The sequence below is a fragment of the Mobula birostris genome, chromosome 14 (genome assembly GCF_030028105.1).
Source record: "Mobula birostris isolate sMobBir1 chromosome 14, sMobBir1.hap1, whole genome shotgun sequence".
Classification (NCBI taxonomy): domain Eukaryota; kingdom Metazoa; phylum Chordata; class Chondrichthyes; order Myliobatiformes; family Myliobatidae; genus Mobula; species Mobula birostris.
This window is the reverse complement of record NC_092383.1, coordinates 97492774-97501069: the sequence shown is the minus strand read 5'-3', so window position 1 is coordinate 97501069 and position 8296 is coordinate 97492774.

Sequence of the window (8296 nt, the reverse complement as noted above, 5' to 3'; positions counted from 1 at the left end):
GCCAGACGGTGGTGAATTTGTGAAATTTGCCGCCACAGGCGGCTGTGGAGGTCGGGTCGTTGGGTGTATTTAAGGCAGAGCCTGATAGGTTCTTGATTGGCCCCGGCATCAAAGGTTACAGGGAGAAGGCCGTGAAGTGCGGCTGAGGAGGGAAAAATAAAGGATCAACGTGATTGAATGACGGAGCAGTGTCGATGGGTGAAGTGATCTAACTCTGCTCCTATGTCTTATGGTCTTATCACTACCAATGCCTCTGTGATATCTTCCGCTACCCCTTTCAGAACCTTGGAGTGTACACCATCTGGTCCAGGTGACTTATCTACCTTCAGACCTTTCAGTTTCCCAAGAAACTTCACCCAAGTAATGGTAACTGCACGCAATTCATGGCCCGTGACAGCTAGATACTTCCTCAGTTCGTCCAGCACTTTGTGTCCTCCATTACTACCCCTTCAGCATCGTTTTTGACTGGTGCAATACCCACTTCCGCCTCTCTTTTACACTTTATGCGTCTGAAGAAACCTTTGGAATCCTCTTTAATATTGGTTAACTTACTTTCGATTTCCATCTTGACCTTGTTTATGACTTTTAAATGTCTTCTGTTGATTTTTAAAAATTACCCAATACTCTAACTTCCCACTAATATTTGGTCATTATATGCCCTCTCTTTGGCTTTTATGTTGGCATTGGCTTATCTTGTTAGCCACGGTTATGTCATCTTTCCTTTAGGATACTTCTTCTTCTTAGGAATGTATATATTCTGTGCCTTCTGAACTGCTTCCAGAAATTCCAATGATTGTTGTTCTGCTATCATCCCTGCCAGTGTTCTTTTGCAATTGATTCTGGCCAACGCCTGTCTCATGCCTCTGTAATTCCCCTTACTACATTGCAATACTGTTACATATCTTTAGGTTCTCTTTCTCAAATTTCAGGGTGAACTCGATCATATTATGATTACACTCTGACAAGGCTTCTTTTACCTTAAGCTGTCTAATCAATTCTGCTTTGTTGCACAATAACCAGTCCAGAATAGAGAATCTCCTGGTGGGCCCAACCATCTCGTAGGTACTCTAGAAATCCCCACTCCTGGAATCCAGCTCCAGCCTGATTTACCCAATATACCTGCATATTGAAGATCCCGCAAGACTATTGTACCGTTACCCCTTTGGCATGCATTTTTCTCTCCCTTTGTAATTTGTAGGCCACATCCTTACGACTGTTCGGGGATCTGTATAAAACTCTCATCAGGGTAGCTTCTCCTTCTCAAATTTCAGGGTGAATTCTGTTACATAGTCATCACTGTGTCCGAAGTGTTCGTTTGCCTTAAGCTACCGAGTTATATCTGCTTAACTACACAACACCCAATCTAGATTTGCCCGTATTTCTCCTGGACTCAGCTGCAAGCTTACTTTAAAAAGCCATATCGTAAGCATTCTACAAGTTATTTCTCTTGCAATTCAGTACCAACCTGTTTTGCCTGACCTTCTGAATATTCAAATCCCCATGGATATCATAACATTGCCCCTTTTCATGTCTTTTCTATCTCCCATTGTTATGTGCGCCCCACATCGTAGCTACTGTTCAGAGGTCTGCACATAACTCTTATCTTGGTCTTTTTATTCCTTTTTAAGTCTACTCACAAAGATTATCCATCTTCTGGTCCGATTTCACCTCTTTCTAATGCAGAGGTCCTCTGTAGTTCTAACTGCAAGCATGACTTGGAGGTGGATTTCCAAGTTTGCTGATGACGAGAGAACAGGCGGGAGGGCAAGTCCCATATCCACAGTGAACATCATCCTGCAGATACCAACTCAGCTCATTACTAAGATGAATGTTTTTATTACCCCTGTCATGAATGCCAAAGATTTTAGAATGATGGTGCGCTGATTGATCCCGACAGGATCCTAAGGTGCACAACAGCGTAGATGTTGATGGAGAGACAGAGAGTTAAACAGCATGGAACCAGGCCCTTCAGTCCATTGACTGCATGCCGACCATCAGTCGCCATTTTAAAACTAATTCTGGCCTCTTTCTGACATACCTACAGTGCCTATAAACAAGGCCGTTTTGACACACAGCTTAACGTAAGTGGAAAAGGTTTACAGCGGTATTCTCACCCAGAATATGGTTGGAATAATAATTGCACTGCTTAGTGGGTGGTCTGAACCGGACTCTCACTCGTTTAAGTAGTATGTAGATAGGGAGCTGAATCGCTAAGTCCAGTGAATCGTCTTGCTAAAGATCGGCATTCATTTATGTGTAAAAGCCAATGGGCCGAACGAACTATTTCTGCTTTGCATCAGACCAGATATACGGTTCCAATGTACCCAGCAACATTCAAGCTTGTATCGTCTACCATGCAAATTAAGTACTAGTCCTGCAATCACTCAAGTCAAGTATTATGCTCTCCGAAGGGGTCATTCCCTTAATAGAATCAGACTTAATATTATCGGCATATATCATGAAATTTGCTAACTTTGCGGCAACAGTACAATGCAATACATGATAAATACAGAAAAAAAAACTGAATTACAGTAACTACAGTATATTGATGTATATTAAACAGTATATTAAATAAGTAGTGCTAAAATATAAATAAAAAGTAGTGGGGTAGTGTTCATGGGTTCAATCTCGATCCACAATCGGATGACAGAGGAGAAGAAGCTATTACTGGATCACTGAGTTCTGTACCTTCTTCCTTCTGCTAACAATGAGAAAATGGCCCAAGTGGTGGAGCTCCTTAAAGATGGACGCTGCCATTTTGAGGCACCACACTTTCACTACGGAGGCTAGTACCCAAAATGTAGATGACAAATTTTACAACTATCTGCAGCTTACTAAGACCATAAGACTGTCACAACGGGGGTTGTTGGGAACGGACCCAAATGCAAGACATAGACACAGAAGTACAAGGAACAGGACTTGACTAGAGTAGGGACGTGACAGGATACAGACAAGGAGTAGGGACAAGAATGCAGACTAGGGCTTGGACCCCGAGCCAGAGACTGGGCAAGGACCCAGAACCTGGGTCTTGCGTCGGGCTCAGGCCCCAGAAATAGGCAAGCACATGACATGACTGCAGGACTGGAGTCTTGAGGCTTGAGCTTGGAGACAGACTTGGGGTCTTGAGGGTTGAGGCTGTGGTCTTGGCCTTGAGGTCTGCAGGCTGGGGTCTTGGTCTTGAGGCCTGCAGGCTGGGGTCTTGGGTCTTGGGTCTAGGGTACTTCGAGGCTTGCATATGGACTCCGAGCCAGAGACTGGGCAAGGACCCAGAACCTGGGACTTGGCTCGGACTCCAGAAGGAGGCAAGGACAAGGCGAGGCTACAGGACTGGACATGGCTTGGGTGTGGAACTACTGGGTAGGGCGAGACACAAGGACAGATAAAGGCACATGGACAGGACTCGGATAGGACTGGACTAGGCACGGACTGGACGAGGGCCTTCAGGAGCATGGAGCCTTGGACTAGAAGAGACAGGAGCACGGAACACAGAGCCAGGACCCCTCCTTGGCGGCAGAACGTAAGACCGGGCTTCACACACATAACATAGAGCCAGGACCCCTCCTTGGGAACAGGACGTAGGGGCGGGACTCAGACACAAAACACTGAACATGAAGAGACAGATCCCAAAACAAGGTGGCGGCAAACGGCTGGACCCACCTAGCGAAGGCGTGGACACAGAGACAGATCCCAACACTAGGTAGCGGCAAATGGCTGGACATACCTAGCGAAGGCGTGGACACAGAGAGACAATTCCACACAACTAAAGACAGTTCATTATCTTGACCTAACAAGGCTCCGGTGGTAAAACTTCAGCGATACAGGCGGGGTATCCAGGCTAGGTGAGCAGGCAGAGAGTCAGGTGAGATATCCAGGCAGAGAATCAGGTGAGGGGGGGAAAAGACAGGGAGGAGAATAGGACAGTATGGCCAGGAATCCCTGGTTTGCAGAGGTATTTAAGTCTCAGCCCTAAAACGAGAAACGTGCCCACATCAGAAACTGGGGAAAACCAGAAACCGTGGACAAGGGACCGTGGATCAGACCGTGAACCGGAACACGGACTTCACGGATCGGACTATGACAAAGACATAGGAACAATATTGGGCCTTTGGACCTGTCGAGTCAGCTCCGCCATTTAATCAAGGCTGATCCTTTTTGTCCCCTCCTCAGCCCCACTACCGGACCTTCTTCCCGTATCCTTTGATGCCGTGACCAATCAAGAAACTATCAATCTCTGCCTTAAATACCCTCAACGACCTGGCCTCCACAATAGCCCGTGGTAAGAAATTCAACAAATTCGTCACCCTCTAGCTAAGGAAAATTGTCCGCATTTCTGTGTTAATTGGACGCCCCTCTATCCCGAGGCTGTACCCTCTTGGCCTAGACTCCCTGGCCATGGGAAACATCATTTTCACATCTACTCTGTCTAGACCTTTCAACATTCCAAAGGTTACAATGAGATCCCCTTCATCCTTCTAAGTTCCAGCGAGTACAGGACCAGAGCCATCAAACACTCCTTATACGATAACACTTCATTCCCTTCTGAACCCTCTCCAATGCCAGTACATCTTTTTCGAGCCCAAAACTGTTTTACAGTACTCATGGTGAGACCTCAGCAGTGGCCTCCATAAGGCTTCTCTTACATTCTACACTTCTAGAAATGAATGCAAACGTTTCATTTGCCTTCCTCACCACCGACTCAACATGCAAGTTAAGATTTAGGATATTCTACACAGGGATTCCCAAGTCCCTTTGCATCTCGGACTTTTGGATTATTGGCACCGATGTCATTGGTATGAAAAGTGCTGAGGTCCTGAAGAGAGAATTTAGGGAGCTAGGTAGAAAGCTGAAAAGCAGGACCTTCAGGGTAGCAATCTCTAGATTGCCGCCTGTACCACGCGCTAGTGAGGGTAAGAATAGGATAATTTAACACATGAACGTGTGGCTGAGAAACCAGATCAGGAGTCTACGTTTCAGAGTCTTGGATGTTTCGGAATTCTTCTGGGGGAGGTATGGCCTATGCAAAATAGACAGTTTACACCTGACCCACGGGGGACCAATATCCTTGCAGGCAGGCTTTCATGAGCTGTTGAGCAGACTTTAAACTAATTTTCCAGGGGTATGAGAATCGGGGTGATAGGGCTAATGGTAGGGTGGTTTATTTACAAGCAGAGTCAGTGTACTGTTAAATCAGATAGTAGGGCAAAATTGCAGTTAGTGGGATGAATTGCAATGCATGGGGGGGGGGCACTGAGCCTGTTAAATTTGAATACAGGCAGTATCCTGAAGCGCATTTAGATATTGTCAAGCATGTCGATGTGCGAATCACTGAGTCGTGGCTGAAAGATGAATATAGTTGGGACCTTAACATCCAAGTATCGAAAGAAGAAGCAGGTAGGCAGAGGGGGTGGCGTGGCTCTTTTGGTAACAAAGGAAATCAAATCCTTGGAAAGAAGTGACATAGGATTACAAGATGTCGAATCCTTGTGGGCAGAGTGAAGATACTGCAAGGGTATAAAGAAGCTAATGGGAGTTATAGTCAGACCTCCGACCAGTAGCCAGGATGTGGGCTTCAAATTATAACGGGAGATAGAAAAGGCATTTCAAAGCGGTAACGGTACGATAGTCTTAGGGGATATCAAGTTGCAAGTATATTGGGAAAATCAGGTTTGCGCTGGATCCCAAGAAAAAATTTGTAGAAAGCTGACGAGATAGCTTTTTAGAGTAGCATATGGTTGAGTACACTGAGGGATCTAGTTATTCTGGATTGGGTGTTGTGATTGGGCCGTGGCCCTGGAAAGGCTGCTGGTATGTTGCCTACTTACGACACTTGGCGTCACTAACTCGCCACCTCCTGGTCCAGCGGCACCGGAGATCCATAAAAGAGATCGAGAAATCCTGCATCATTGCCTTTCCGGGATATAGGACTGCTAGTCTGTCTTGGAGCTGGTTAGTATTGCATTGGTTTCGGGGAAAAATAGCGAATGAAACCGGAAATGCCTTTGATCAAACCCAACAAACATTATCCAAGTTGTCGGGAGAACTGGTGGTTGTTCGTACAGTAGCATTGCAGGACAGCATGGCTTCGGATTTTATTATATTATAAAAAGGCACACTTTTGTTCCTGTACTTACATATTCGACAAATCAGAAAATATGACTAACTTGGCAAACTACATCTGAGAAGTTACCAAATAGATTAAGATAGTAAGGGATCAGTGTCACGGATATTACATTCCGAAAGGAGAATGGTGGCCATTCAGGATGCTGGAAGTTTGGGCAAATATTGTGTATTATTGTATAACTATTGGTCTTATAATAATGGCTGTTAATCTTTTATGATTTTTTATGTGAGATAACAGGGCGAAGGAGAGGATATTAAGGAAAGGAATGGGTAATCATTGAAGTGGACCAATGAAAAGGAATGTTGGGATCGGCTTTGAAACTACATCATTGCTTTATATATACATATTTCAATAACTATACTTGGTAAAATGTCGTGTTGTCATGAAATTGCAAAAGGGAGGCAATGTGGAAATGCATTTTACTTGGAATAACAAAAACGAATTTTGTCTGTAACAAAATGCAACATGTATTCTTCCAGTTTGCTTTGCTAATAGTGCTTGTGCAACATTATGCCAGTAGACCATGAATACATGACAAACTGCAGAACGACGAATGGATTCAGTTACTGGAAAAATTCCAAGTTCACTAAACAAACAGACTAATAGAATGCATCCTGTCCTTGAACTGGCGCGTGTGGATAACACTTGTGTGTAAAGGAGTTACTATGCTGCCTGTTTTTCACGAAGCTATCAGTGGATCTTGCGTGGTGCTAGCCTTTCATTGCTGCAAGTAAAATAAATGCTCTTGTGGTTGATCCACTTAATGCTAATTGTTGTTTGTTTATAAGACATAGCGAAAAGATGCTTGATAGAACCCAGAGGAGGCAGTGATCATAATATGACAGAATTCATCTTGCAGTTTGAGAGGGAGAAGATAATGTCATAGGTATCAGTATTATCGCGGAGTGAACTCAACCTAAAAATTAACCTTTAGGGAACAAGTCCTGCACAAGGACTTCCAAAGCCCCGTGCACCTCAGGTTTTTGCATTTTCTCTCCATTTCGAAAATAGTCAACTCTTTCAGTTTTTCTACCAAAATGCATGATTATACACTTCATAACGCTATTCTATCTACTACTTCTTTGCCCAGTCTACTAATCTGTCCATGTACTTCTATAATGTCTCTGCTTCCTCGCATTTATCTTCTTTTTCCTTCGTCTAATATTAATTTACCTTAGGAAAAAGTTAGTATACTTATTAGACGGTCATTAATCCATCATCTACTTTTGTGGTTATGAAAATGCTTAGGGGGATCACGATGACGATGATGCATATTATTATCTACAATTATCATTATCATCAACATCATTATTATCACAGATAACAAGAGGAAAACGTATAAATAACTTATAAATCGTGGAGAATCAGATCGAGAACCTTTAACGTCTGTTCATTTTCTAGATATACCAAGAGAATCAAAGGGCCGGTGTTCGGCATTCTGTGTAATAAGGTGGGCGTTGATGGCGGACCCAAATGCAAGTCACAGACAGTGAAGTACTAGGAACAGGACTAGGTGTGTGAAGAAAGCAAGGGAGGTGGGAAGAACCGACGCTGGACAAGACACAGGCCCTGAACGAGACTAGGATACAGGGCCTGAGCTAGGACTAGAATAGGAAAGCGGGATCTGGATGAGGGACTAGGAACTTGGAACCTGCACGAGGACTCCGAGCCAGAGACTGGACAGGAACCCGGAACCTGGGTCTTGACTCGGGCTCTGACTCAGGATCTAGGGGAGGAGAAGACGTGACAAAGCAACAGGACTGGACATGGCGGCAGGACGCGGGTCTCCTGGGCAGTGCGCGGGACCAGAACTGGATGAAGACACGAAGCTCAGCCTTGGTCTTGAGAGACAGGAACGGAGAGCACAGAGCCTTGTTCTTGGGAGACAGGAACGCAGAACACAGAACCTTGAACTTGAGAGACAGGAACATGGAACACAGAGCCGGGACCCCTCCTTGGGAACAGGACGTAGGGTGGGGACTCATACACAGAACACATAGCCGGGACCCGTCCTTGGGAACAGGATGTAGAGTCGGGACTCATACAGAGGATGCTGAACACGATGAGACGGTTCACAACACAAGGTAGCGGCAAACGGCCGGACCTACCTAGCGAAGGCGAGGACACAGAGACAGTTCCAACTCAAGGTAGCGGTAAACGACCGGACCTACCTAG